The 14,985-nt window shown below is 36.4% G+C and overlaps 1 long non-coding RNA gene across 1 annotated transcript in view; it reads right to left on the bottom strand.

Annotated features, from left to right (window-relative positions):
* The window catches only part of LOC309861185, a 252,083-nt gene extending 237,703 nt beyond the window's left edge, over nt 1–14,380 (bottom strand). Inside the window, exon 1 of the long non-coding RNA XR_014309808.1 lies at nt 14,084–14,380. This is a non-coding gene — a long non-coding RNA (uncharacterized lncRNA). The remainder of the gene's footprint in view (nt 1–14,083) is intronic.
* Between the last annotated feature and the right edge of the window lie 605 nt (nt 14,381–14,985).

Genomic DNA, 14,985 nt, shown 5'->3' with positions numbered 1-14,985 from the left:
AACTTTCAACTTAAATGGAGATAAAGGTACTAGCAAGAACTATTTGTTAGCTTAAGCACATCTGTCACGCACTAATGGTCCACTTGTAATCAAATCATGCATCATTCTTCTCAAGCCATCTTTAGCATTAACAGCCCGCTGAGTGGTTTTGATTTTGCCAAGTTTATTATAGTTCTCCACCGCTGAATTTGCGCTCACCTTTTCTGGGAAACTTTCCTTCCAAACATTTACAAGCCTTTCTTCTGTCTTCATGTTTCATCAGCTCTCTGCCCAACCGCCATGTTTTTAGTCAAGTAGTCACTGACTACGCTCTGTAAAATACTGTCCTTTTGGCATCCATCTCCATAAACAGCCTTATTGCCCTTTGTCTCACATGAAGCTCATTATATATTTACCATTATCCTTTCAAAGACCTATAGTCTGCAGCAGAGTTAGAAACAAATGAACCAAATGTTCAAAATTAACCCCAAATCCAATAGCATTGCTCTGGACTTCACCGAGATCCCTTTTAAAAATCGTTCCAATGAACACTGTACCAACAATTATTCAGGCATTGGTTTTATATTTTATTATTTCCCATGATAACCAATAATGAAATACAACAAACCTAATAATACTTTTTCTGGCTCTATGTCAATGTTTTTGTTTTGTTTTGTTTTAAAGATTTTATTACTTGACAGAGAGAGAGAGAGAGAAATCACAAGCAGACAGAGGCAGACAGAGGAGGAGGGGGAAGCAGGCTCCCCGCTGAGCAGAGAGCTGATGTGGGGCTGAATCCCAGGACTCTGAGATCATGACTTGAGCCGAAGGCAGAGGCCTACCCCACTGAGTCACCCAGGCACCCCATCAATGTTTGTTTTTTATAAAGATGTTCTTCAGACCATAAGACAATGGCTAATCTTCAAACTTCTGTCAACAAAGCAAGGAAGTGGGTGATAAAGAAATCAGTGTATAGCCCATTGAATAGGACGAGTGCTCTGGGCCAAAGTTAGCTTGAAAATTCATTCTCTCTTGCTGAGTATTTCAGGTGATAGGGGTTGCATTCAATATGCGGATTGCTTTGGGTAGTCTGTACTACCCAAACCATTTTAACAGGCTTTGTTCCTCTATTCCTTGAGCATGGAATGTCTTTCCATTTCTTTGTGTCATCTTCTATTTCTTTCATTCATGTTTTCTGGTTTTCAGATCACAGGTCTTTCATCTCTTTGGTTAGATTTATTCACAGGTATTTTATTATTTTGGGTGCAATTGTAAATGGGATTGATTATGTAATTTCCCTTTCTGCTGCTTCACTGTTAGTGTGCAAAAATGCAACCAATTTCTACACATTAATTCTGTATCCTACGACTTTACTGAATTCACTTACCAGTTCTAGTAGGTTTTTTTACTGGAGTCTTTATATTTTTCTACAAAAGACCCTGAACTGCCAAAGCAATTTTGGAAAAGGAAATCAAAGCTGGAGATATCCTAATTTCAGACTTCAAGTTCTATTACAAAGCTGCAGGAATCAAAACAGTATAGTAGGGCCACAAAAGTAGATACACAGATCACTGGAATAGAACACAAAACCCAGAAATAAACCCATAATTATATGGTCAATTAATCTTCAAAAAAACCAGAAAGCATATTCAATGGGGAAAGGCTCTCCAACAAATGGTGTCAACATACAAAAGAATGAAACTTGACCAGTTTCTTACACCAGACACAGAAATAAATTCAAAATGGATTAAAACCATAAATATCCTAGAAGAGAGGACAAGCAGTAATGTCTCTGTCATCAGCTATAGCAACATTTCTCTAGATAGATCACCTGAGACAAGGGAAATAAAATAAACTATTAGAACTATATTAAAATAAAAAGTTTCTGCAATGCAAAGTAAGCAATCAACAAAACTAAAAGTCAACCTCCTGATAGGAGAAAATATTTGCAAATGACATATTTGGTAAAATGTTAATATCCAAAATATACAAAGAACTTAAAAAACCCAATACCCCAAAACAAGCATTCTTTTAAAAAACATGGGCAGGGGGCTCCTGGGTGGCTCAGTGAGTTATAGCCTCTGCCTTTGGCTTGGGTCATGATCCCAGGGTCCTGGGATGGAGCCCCACATCAGGCTCTCTGCTCAGCAGGGAGCCTGCTTTCCCCCCTTCTCTCTGCCTGCCTGCCTCTCTGCCTACTTGTGATCTCTGTCTGTCAAATAAACAAATAAAATCTTAAAAAAAAAAAAATGGGCAGAATATGTACACAAACATTTCTCTTAAGACATCCAGGGGCACCTGGATGGCTCTGGTGGTAGGCATCCATCTGTCTTTGGCTCAGGTCATGATCCCGGGGTCCTGGAATCCAGTCCTGAGTTGGCCTCCCTGCTCAGCAGGCAGTCAGCGTCTCCCTCTGCCCCTCTCCCTCCCCCTACTCACGCTCTGAAATGAAATCTTTAAAAAAAGAAGAAGAAGAAGAAGACCTCCAGGTAGCCAACAGACACACATAAAGATGCTCAGTATCCTTCATCATCAGGAAAATTCAAATCAAAACCACAACAAGGTATCATCTCATACTTGACACATGCCTAAAATCAAAAATGCAAGAAAAAAGTATTGCCAAGTTTGTGGAGAAAAAGCACCCCCTTGTACTGGTGATAGGAACACAAACTCATGCAACCACTCTAGAAAACAGTATGGAGTTTCCTCAAAAAATTAAAAATGGAACTACACTATGATCCACTAATGGAGCTACTGGGTATTTGCCCCAAAATACAAAAATACTAATTCAAAAGGTACATGCACCCTTATGTTTATGGCAGCATTATTTACAAATTATGGAAATAGCTTGTGTCTATTGACAGATGAATGCCTCAAGATGAGTGTTGTATTTACACGATGGAGTATTATTCAGCCATAAACAAGAATGGAATCTTGCCATATGCAATGATATGAGTTGGAAAGTATAATGAGTTGAAAAATTTTTTTTAATTAAAAATATATCTAACTTTAAAAAAAAATTAAAATATATCTAACTTTTTTTTTTTTTTTAAGGATTCTATTTCTTTATTAGGGAGAGAGAGAGAGAGAGAGAACACAAATGTTCATGAGTTGAGGGAAGGGGCAAAGGGAGAGGGAGAAACAGACTCCTCACTGAGCAGGGAGACCAGCACAGGGCTTAATCCTAAGACCCCAAGATCATGTCCTGAGCTAAAAGGCAGTCACGTAACCCACTGAGCCACCCTATCTAACCTTTCTTTTATTTAAATGGTAGAAAAAATTAGGATTGTAATTGTGTTAAAATACCTACTTTTAAAGATGTATATACATGCTAAGGTTAACTTTGGTGGGGGAGAGACAACCTTAAAATTTTATTATGCCCACAGAGAAAAACCCTGATAAAGTCAAAAACCACAAACACATACACACAAACACACACTGATTTTCAAAGGAACTTAGTCTTTTAACGAAAATATCCTATAATTATTTGTGAGGTAAAATAGAATTTGGAAAATGAAGTATTTGTGACACATTGTTATACAGAACTGTTATACAATAGATGAGGAGTTAGAATTTTAACACTCTAAATGGTTTTATCAAATTAAGTTGTTCCTGGCTGGTTTTAATTTGAACTTCTGCCTTGCATGCTTTTGCCTAATTTCAAATTGATCTTAGAACGTCTAATTTATTTGTCTTGGATACTTTGAAATTTATTGTAGCCAAATAGGAAATTAAAATAAAATTCAAAATGATTTGGCCCTCTTGCTTTCTATCACCCTCTCTCAAAGATTCCATTTGCCCGTGTAAAATCCACCCAGCCCAGCTTTACCTAATTTGCTGATGGAATTGGAATCTGTTTTGTTCTGTGTTTATGGAACTAAAATAGGAAGAAATAATAGACTTTATTCACCAGCTCTGGGTTTTGCCTAAAATAGGACCACCTAGTTGGGAGCTCTGCCATCCCTGGCTTCTTTGTCTCACTTCTGCGTGACTACGATTTGGCTCTGCACTGTAATTCTGCTTATCTAGCTTGTTTTGCTTGGTTGTTCAATGAATAAGCATCTGACTCTGTCTTTATTTTATTGAAAAATCCTGCATCGCTTTTGGTTTTGCTAGCCAGAGTAAAAGGACATATTCTAAGCAAAGTCTAGGGGCTCATTTGATAGCTTTAGTGAATAACTAGTGAGGTTTTATTTTAAACGATTCATGCAAGCTTTGAAAAAACACTCATAAGCATCTAATTGGGAAAAGTAAATGTGTATTTTGTCAGACCATATGGTTACGAGCTGTCCTACATTTAAATGTGTGGGAAATGGACACACTGGTCTAATCAAAATCATTACTTTTAAGATAAGAATCTGAGTTACAGTAGTATAAACCTATTACCAAATGTCTTGAATATTTTGCCAAATTTTAAGGGTGGTCTACTGTAACTTCTTAAAATTTTTGAAGAACACGATTGCCACTGATCACAGGATGATGGTGGGAAGACATTTCTTTTAAAACCTCCAGTAGGGGGCGCCTGGGTGGCTCAGTGGGTTAAACCTCCGCCTTCCGCTCAGGTCATGATCTGGCTCTTTGCTCAGCGGGGAGCTTGTTTCCCCCTCTCTGCCTGCCTCTCTGCCTACTTGTGATCTGTCAAACAAATAAATAAAAATCTTTAAAAAAATGAAATGAAACCTCCTGTAGTAGTGGCACAACTTCCTTTTATGACAACTGAGGCTAGACCATGGAGCTGTCTTGTTTTTAACTTTTTCATGTGTGAGATGTTCAACCAATAATTGAGGACCTACATAAGACAAACAGAAATTTTTCTCAAGTTTTTTTTTTGTTCCCTTCAGCTATACTCTTCGAGGTCCTTTTATGTACTTTCTAAGTACCTCTAGGCCCTTCTCTTTTCTAATTCTGTACTCAATACATGAAGGCACTGGGCCCCCTTTTAAATCTTTTCCAGGGCCCTTATGTCTCCAGGGTAAGAAAAGGATATTCTCAGCTTAAAGGCACAGAAGTTATTTTAGTATAAGGAAACTATTACCCGAAAGTTTATGAAAATATTTTGGTATCAGTGCCAGGATTCCCCTTTTTTACAGTAAGTGGATTTCTGACAAGCTAAGGAATCTTAAAGAAAAGCAACTATCAGCTGTGTTTGTATCAACTTAGGACGTTTTAACCATGTATGGCCACCAAGTGGTCACATATAGGAGATGGAAAAATGTTCCACCAAAACCTATGTCCAAAAGTAGATACTGCTGTCCCTGGTTTGTATCTCTTTCAAGGAAAACCTTACTTCTATGCAACTCTTAAAAATCTCATTTCATTTCTGGCTTGTTCCTAAACAATAATGGAAGTAGCCAGTCAGGAGAGACTGGATAAATCAATTTTAAAATAAACCAATCTTATTTGGGGAAATCCCTTCCTAATCTTCCTGTGGATATTTGACACTTGAAGATGTGCCATCCCTCATCCCAAGCAGAATCAACCTTCTCAAAATGTCATGGAACTTTGTCATGCTGACATCCAGAGGCATGTAGTCTCTGTGCACCAAGTGAAAATGGTGAAAAGCCCATGATAATAGGAGAATACAAATTCTTATGCAGTGAGCCTTTTCAAAGACATATAAAAGGGAAGTATCTGTAACATTACCTTAAAATGGCAAAAGGGAATGAAACTATGATAGCTACAGTAGTTAAATGACCCTACCTACCCTTGTCCTTCTATGATCTCCTCCCCTTAGCATGAGTGAAATCTGTAACTGCAATAAGTTGTTATACATTATATTGTAAAAGATTTTATAGAATCAATTATGGGTACTAATTGGTTGACTTTAGGTTAATCAAAAGAGATTATCTATGTAGGCTGACCTAATCACATGAGCCCTTTAAATCTTGCACTAGTGGTAAGAGACCAAGAAAGTCTCAACTCTACAACAATCTGAAACCCTACAAAATCTGTGCTAGGAAAGTCATCCTCATGTGCACAGTTTTCAACCTCCCCATCACAGCCTAACAGATCTCTCATCACAAGTCAATCCTTTCTCCTGTTTGGAATAGGCACACTTTCTTCCCTAAGACCAACTATCTTCTAGTCCAGTGTTTTAAGAAACTAGCTTCATAACTATTGCTATAGTGTTAGAGTATTATTTTGACTTCTTTGTCCTCCTTCAGGACTTATGACAATTTGCTCTTCACTAGATAAAAGAAAGTTGATATGATCCAAGTACACAGTAAGGAATTTTAGTCAAGAACTGGTCAGTAACCAGATTATTCCTCGATCTTCACCCTTAAGTTGAATCCCAATAGTACCAATGACACAGAAAGTGGTTAGACTTGGTGAATAAGTAGTATCAGATAAATCCTGGGAAATTTCAAGTGCCTATCCCATCGGTGAACCCTTTCTTTAAAATGAAGTTTAGATTTTTGCATTGATTTCTGGATCTCTTGGGATTTATACATTTGGCTCTAGTCCATATCAAGGAACCCATGAAAGGGACCCAGAAAAGGAGAGGCTTGTACTTCAAAGTAATTCTAAGCTATTATATAAAATTTAAAGACACTCAGTTTTTAGGAATCCCATGGATCTAATGATGCTTACAATGGCTGTGGTAAATGAATGTACTTGCAAATTCCAAAAGAGAATTATATCAAACATCCCTGGGGTTTCAAGGTCTTCAGCGGTTAAACAGCACTTTATAGTCCTGGTAGAAAATTAAGTCTTGACGAGATATACCCAAACAATGTGAACTGAACCATTCAGGAGAATAATTTGATGTTATTTGACATACCAAGACATCATATTGTGTTTATAAAAAATCTAGAATATGATGGAAGTATTTAATAAAATATCAAACTCAAGCCAGTTTCGAAGGTATAAGGAAGGTGCAGGTGCCTGAGACCCAGCACGCGGCTGAGCCATTCAGTTTCCTAGGCTCCCAGATCAGCTGGCTTCAAGCTTTCCCAGCAATTGGAAACACTGGCAAGATCCTGGAGGATATAATGAAGGAAAAAATACACAGTGTTGGACCTCTCTCTGCTTCCAAGGACATCTCGATTATGGCTTTTTCTCTAGCCAGACAGGGTGTTAGCTTCCACGGACTCCAGACCTGAACTTTGGGAAATACTGCTTCCCTTTGTTCCTGCAGCAGCTTACTACCTCCTGGGGTCATGCACCGTCCACTGTTTGGCTTCTCAACAATCTTACTATCTGTGCAGTCAGTGCTCCTATCTCCACTACCTATACTAGATTCCTATAGTACATTCCTTCTCTTTAAATCCTTACAGCCACTTCCATTTTCTTGGCGAGATTCTGAATAAAATGTAGATAAAATCTGCTAACAAACTGTAGGAGATTCTAATCAACTAAGTTATATATATATTCACAATGAGATAACAAGGACATTGCCAATAAAACGGGTGATAACAGTATCAGACAGCTGAGTGGATCAAAGATTCCATCTGTGTGAAAGAATCCAATATAGATCAGAAGGACACTTGGGAAGCCAAAAGTGATCGTCAATAGACACACTTTGAGTATAATATCTATGAATAATATCTGAATAATACCTACACAGCTCTATTTTCTTCTGTCATTCCACAGGTCTTTATCTATGAATTATTGTGATTTATCATCCCTAGAACAGAATTCTATTTCGGTTACTTTGGATTGAGACATTAATAACTAGGTTTCGATGCATATATTTTAAGAGAATGGATACATTTTTAATATTGATAAAAAATTATAATAAATGACTTCAGGCAAAATTTATTTTAATTGTAATAAAAGCAATAGGCTTTCTATCTGGCGATGAATGAATTTGGTATGTATCCCAGGAGTTACACAGGAATAAAATACACTTTCTGCTTTGAGAATTCTCTATTTTCATGTACACCATTTCTTTGATGAATTAAATGTTAGTCCATTTCCTTTATCTTCATTTATGTGAATTAAAAAGATAAAGAGCATATTTCAAAATATCCACATGTAAAAATATCCAGTATCACTGTATGAACTTTTCTTGCTCTCAGGGAAACAAATTCATCTAGACCAGAATTTGCCGTTACTACTGTCAGAAATTTGCAAAGTGGTTTTTGCATCAGAACAGATGGTGGCTGGTGGTAGAAGTTTCCACGCTTCCCTTTTACCAAGGCTTTTATAACGAGAATGCTTATGCGAAAAAGTATAATTCTATTAAAGAATGTTTAGGCATTTTGAATGAAACTAAACTGGAACATTTGAAAATATAATAAATCGGAATTCTAAGAGCCTAGTCTAAGCAATCAGAGTGTGCTATTTGATAAGCATTTTGTAAGCATTTTTATCCTTACTTTCCTTTATTCAAAATGTCACCCTTTATAGTTCAGTTGACATTTAGGATGAAAAGAAATCACTTTTTCCCCCCCAAGAGTGCACAAGTTTGATTATTTCTTTGAATGAACTATCACTTTATCCAAGCAACAGTAACATCTTAAAATACCCTTTTTTCCCCATTGACCTACATCTCTGTTCCAGATTATTAAGTGTAAAACCAGCATTTCAATCATTTTTTAATCCTTGATAACATGGTCTTATCTAACATTCGCCTTGTGGATATAATTTGAAAGAGAATTTCATTAACATTTGAGCTCAATGAATACATAAGAAAATGCAATTTGTTTTTGATAAATATTCTAATTTCAGTAAATGTCCTATCTTATTTTCTCTATAGAGTTCTATCTATGGAAACATATATGACTGCTTGTGTTACAAATTAAAACCACTGTGATACAAATAGTTTTAGATAGTTCAAAAGCAACATCCCTTTTTAGTATTTATTAATGCAGTTAATCGAGTTTAAATTCCACTGATATCTTATGGCTAGACAGAGATAAAATATTCTAGCATTTTCCAAAACTTTTGAGATGCAGGGATAGTTGTTTTATTTTTGTTTTGGGGGGTTTTTTTTAGACACAAATGTCTAACCTATATACAAAAGTCAGAGTCAGAGATGGATTGAAGCAAGCATCTAACTACTTTTTAATTTAACAAGAATATTTAACTTGAAGTACCTTTAAAACTGTTTCATGTCTGGGGCACCTGGGTGGCTCAGTGGGTTAAGCATCTGCCTTCAGCTCGGGTCATGGTCCCAGGGTCCTGGGATCGAGTCCTGCATCAGGCTCTCTGCTCAGCGGGGAGTTTGCTTCTCCCCCTCCCTCTCTCTCTGCCTGTCTCCCTGCTTGTGCTCTGTCTCTCTCTCAAATGAATAAATAAAATCTTAAAAAAAAAAAAAAACATGTTTCATGTCTAAAGATATAGCATAGTTATGTGTTCTTAGTAGAGAAACAGCCATATCCATGCCAATGATTTTCAAATCACAATGAAGCATCCATCTCACTTATTTTGCAAAAGGAGCAAAAAATTTTTTTTCAAGAGTGTACTTGAATAACATTAGGAAAGGACCCTCCATTTAAAAAGCTGATTTTTTTAAACTTTTTAATTTATTTATTTGACAGAGACACAGCGAGAGAAGGAACACAAGCAGGAGGAGTGGGAGAGGGAGAAGCAGGCTTCCCGCTGAGCAGGGAGCCTGATGTGGGGCTCGATTTCAAGATCCCAGGATCTTGACCTGAGCCGAAGGCAGATGCTTAATGACTGAGCCATCCACGTGCCCCTAAAAAGTTGAATTATTAAGACCAAAAAAGAATAGACACTCATAAAGAACAATAAAAAGGCAAAAGACAAAAGAAAATGAAAGTGGGTCACATAATATTTGAAAAGATGTGAAACTCAATAATAATCATTGAAACACAAATTAAAATCATAAAACATGACTATTCTCTTTTGGATCTCCTATTTTCTCACAATCGTAGGTTCTTGTCACGTATTTATAACCAGTCCTTTAATGGCACATTCTTAGTTATTTAATAAATTTGACAATGAAAATTCGTAGTACAAAATCAAAGCTACATCTGAAAATATCTCGTATCTACCATCTGACCATTGGGTACCCAGTGCCACCATCCCATCACACACCCTGGCCTTGTCTCTACGAAAAGACAGCTGTTCAGGAATCCTGTACTCAGCTAGCTCATACGTATGTTAAAATGCATTCTATTAGTATGCATGTGTTACTGCTTTTTACATTATAAAAAGTGCAGGATGTTTCACGTATTAGTGTTTCCGTGTGCTCCATACTGCCATGATTCACCTATATGGTCACATTTGTGTAAGTCTACCTTGAGCATTTGAGACAGAATACTTGTACACTATGTCTACTATCATAGTGTGTTCTTTTACCCCAGTGCTGTATTTGGGCTATTTTGAGGGGAAAAATAAAAACTTCATTTCACAAAATTGCAGAGTTTAAGTGGACTAGTAACACCCAAGTATGAGAAATTTACTCATACCATTTAAGCACAAGTGTAAATTAATAAAGGAGAAAAAGGCTGGTGGTAAGTATTTTAAAATAAATCCATATTAAACTATTGAAGATATACAAAACTATTGTATTGAAAATTCTGAGCATCTTTTAGTGTATAATTTTTAGAATGAAGCTAGGTTTTGTTTCTTTTTTTCATTTCCCATACATTTATTTCACTGATCTATGTTTCTGTTTTCCTTCGTTTCTCTAATTCTGCAAATTATAAGTGCTTTTGTGTGTGATTTTATACATACAAATATTTTATGTAATTAATTAATTTAATTTGAAATAAATAAATAAATAAGTTTAAAAAATGCCTTCTGCAAGAAAGAAACCTTGTCACCCAGAGGAGATAATGCACATTTGGGTGATCATCTTTCCCACATTTTTCTTTAAAATACAACTGCACCCTCAAACACAAACAATTCCATATATACTTTATCATATATAATATTCTGAATTGTGTCTACCCTCTGTTACCCAATTTATCAAAATTGTCTGCAATGCCTATTTAAACAAATGCAAGTAACTAATTTCCTGACCATTGGGAATGTCTTTTTTTTTTTTTAAGACTTTATTTATTTGACAGACAGAGATCACAAGTAGGCAGAGACATAAGCAGAGAGGAGGAAGCAGGCCCCCTGCCGAGCAGAGAGCCCGGTGTGGGCTTCTATCCCAGGACCCTGAGATCATGACCTGAGCTGAAGGCAGAGGATTAACCCACTGAGCCACCTAGGCGCCCAGGGAATGTCTTTATCTTAAGGAAAGGATAAGATGAGTGCAAGATAAAGAAATATCATCATCACTTCTCTGTTCCTAACGTAGAAAGCCTGAGATCAACTTCAAATCACAAAAATAGGCATGTGGTTAAGAAAATTAAAGCATGGGGGCACCTGGGTGGCTCAGTGGGTTAAGGCCTCTACCTTCGACTCAGGTCATGATCTCGATCCTCAGCAGGATCGAGCCCCCTGCTGAGCAGAGAGCCTGCTTCTCTCTCTCTCTCTCTCTCTCTCTCTCTGCCTGCCTTTCTGCCTACTTGTGATCTCTGTCAAATAAATAAATAAACTATTAAAAAAAAAGAAAATTAAAGCATTATGCATCTAATAAATGAAATGATATGTGGCTATTAGAGAGGACTTTGTTATTCTGTACATTTTAAGAGTTTTGGCTATGATGAGCAGGTGAAAGCAGTATAATCACACACCAATTTGGATTTTTATCTTAATATTGCATTTTATATCATATCATGCTTAAGAAAAAGGTCTGGAAATATATACACACATATAGAGAGATATATAAACATGTGTACATAGCTATAGAAATCCACACACATATCATGCATACATAATAAAATTAAATTTATATTTAGCTCTTCATGGTCTTTAAGAATTATTAGGAATTGACTGTACATAGATTTTATGTGTTTTCTATATTCTTTATATTAACAGCCTTCCCATTTATGTATTATCTGGACTTCTACAAGTATTTATAAGTTTATAATAAGAATACTGGTTCAATTTTCCTTTTTGTAAATACATAAAATAGTCTCTGCTATTTCAAAGCTTAGGACATTTCTTCCTGCCTTTGAATGTGCTTACTACCTTTAACTAACTTTCGATGAACTAAGTACATAGTGATATTTTTCTTTTCAAAAACAGTAGAATTTTCAGATTCAGATTTGCCATTTTACCTTTTTTACTTTTATATGTTTATAATTCTTTTTTGTTATTTTTAACTCCTGTTCCGAGTTATCTTGCAAATACAAAATGAACAAATTTGTGGAGAGAGCTGTTCAAAGACTTGTATGTAAATATAACAGAGATCAAAATGTCTTTCAACTCTGATTAAAAGAGGTTCTTAAACATTCTTAAAAAGATATCCCCTATGTTTAACAGAACAGTTCAAAAAGTTTAAAGCTGTGAATTTGAAGTTACCCTTCACTGAACAACAGAATTCTAGGCAAAATCTATTCTCAAGCATTTGGGCTAGTTTAGGACCAGAAATTTCATCTATAATATTCCAGGTACAGAAGAACATAAGCTGATCTAGTGCTCAAATACTTATATTTTTATTTTTTACTTATTATTATTATTTTAGAGAGAGAGAGAGCGAGCATAGGCTGTAGGGGAAGAGGGAGAAGGAGACAGTTTGGGCTCACTCTCACAACCCTGAGATCATGACCTGAGCAGAAATCAAGAGTCTGAAGCTTAACCTACTGAGCTACCCAGGCACATCTCTAAATAATTTTTTAATATAATTATTATGATCTCCATATCTGAAATATTAAATTTTATACTATAAGAGGTTAAATAATTGTTCTGTAGTCATATACTTTGCAAGCATTAGAGCTGGAGTTTTAGAAAGTACTAGTGCGTTTGTGTCTATGTGTGAGATACAAATTCCTTCAAGTAAAGTATCAGAATAGAGCTGGGTGAACACTTTAAAACAAACCATTTTCTTTGTTTCAAAATATATGATCTAGTACTTATGTAACTATCAATCATTGATTCATATGGAATAAGAAAGATGTAGATAAGCAATGTTTATATATACTACACAGTAGACACTGCAGTACATGTTATTCCGGAAAATAATCAGATGGCCTAAACTTTCATGTGAGTCTTCTGTAAGCAAAACCCCATCAAAGAAACTTAAACTGCAGAAACACTCTTGTATAACCAATATATAGAAAAACCAACTGAATCCCGTATCTTTCACTATATCCAACTTTGGAGGAGTTTCCCCATTGCTAACACATTCTACATCTTTGTATGGAAGAGGCCAGATTGTTCTCACCTGAAACGAGCGCATTTTGTCAATGACCTTTGTAAAGAATACATGTGTGCTGGATCCCAGCACAGATTTACTGACAACTGAAATTTAGTAACTCTTAGGTAGAGCCCAGATATTTCAATTTTAAGAAGCAAACCAGTATCTTTGATCATTAGGAAATTTGGGGAAACACTATATTAATATAAGACAGAAAGGGAACTAAAATATGCATTAAGTACTAGGCATCTTTTAAATTATTAATATTTTAACCTTCAAAAAAATACTGTAATTTAGGTCACTCCATTTTGAAAGCAGAGAAACCAAATTTTAGAATAATTGAATACCTTGCTCATGTTTACATATAAAATAAACAGGGGCTCATTTTGCCTAAAGAACACACTTTTTTTTTTTTTTTACTTTATTACTGTATCTTACAAGTTTTGGGAACTAACAGGCATCTATTAGTCATTACTATAATTTTAGTACCAAAAAAAATGATAATTCACCAACATTTCAACCTTAAGTCAAAAGGATCCAGGGAAAATGTTTCACTGTAAAAGATTTCTTCTGGGATCCTAGTTTGGATTAAACTTGAATATACCTTTCAAATTCACAACCAGTTAACTCAGTTTTAATTCCACTCACTTGTACATTTGAGGTTCTAGTTACATATTATATTATTACCGTTATAATATATTATGTATTACAGTATAATATAATATAATATAATATTACTGTTACATATTATCAGGTAATAACTATGTGTTTCAACTACTGAAAAAGAAAAAGGGTTTCTAGTCCAGCACTTAAGAAACTTGGAAGTGGCCACTCTGTCCTAGCCACAAATAAAAGGTAAACAAACTATAAGACCAACAACTCTTAAATCAGCAAGAGAAATGAAGTCACGAGGCAAATTTTACAAATTTTATCACAACTTACCACAGGAGAAACCTTCACAGAAGCCAGTGTCGGGGGAGGAAACTGCAACAGGTGAGTTGCTGAAAGCTCAGCATGGACGAGCATGTGAGGTAAAAACTGCAAGGCAACGGATCCCCAGGAAGCCCCCACACTTTTATTGTCTCAGTGCAGAGTTCTACGGGATGCTCACAGTAATTACTGAATAAAAATTCCCTTGTGATTCAGGCGGGGCAGGGAGAGAGAACCATTTTGATACATTCCAGAACATTGTGTTCTAAATGAGGCCTGCCCTCAGGAGAAACTATTTAACCAAAGCCTAACCTCTGGGGATTTGTCAGAGTCTAATTGGCACAGGGGAGGAGAAATATCCAACCAGCTGATTCTAGCCTTGCCTGTGGAGGAAGGGACAGCCCAGCCCAGTTCCTCCTAGCTTTCCAGGGGAGAAGGGGAAACATCCAACCCAGCTGGTTCTAGCCTTTCACAGGGAAAAGGGTATACTCAACTGGTCATAGCCTTCCACAGGGAGGAAGGGAAATTTCCACTGTTATGTTGCAAATTGGCCAATTAAGAACGATCCAGCAAAACTTCAGATAATCCACAGTGAGACCCTTGGAAAGGCCAAGTCTAAGGTCCTCCTCACCCCCTTTCTTCTTACCCTCTTCCCACAGCCTCACTGTGTGCCTTCTCATGCCCTCACTTTAGCATGCCACACACCCAGCATGACCTCTGAATACTAATTCTTGTTCCTCGGAGTTCCCTGGTGTTTTTGCTGAAGTGCAGTCTCTGATTTTAATAGGAGCCAAGAGAAGATTCAACCACAATATCGGCTCCAGAGGGCGAGGTGTCTATGCAGTTCCCTACAAACAAAAGGGGTGCAGGCAAGTGTGTCAAGCATTCCTAGCTGAGAACATCAGTGTCAATAA

The sequence above is a fragment of the Mustela nivalis genome, assembly GCF_964662115.1.
Source record: "Mustela nivalis genome assembly, chromosome: 3".
Classification (NCBI taxonomy): domain Eukaryota; kingdom Metazoa; phylum Chordata; class Mammalia; order Carnivora; family Mustelidae; genus Mustela; species Mustela nivalis.
This window is presented reverse-complemented; position numbering and strand designations above follow the sequence as displayed.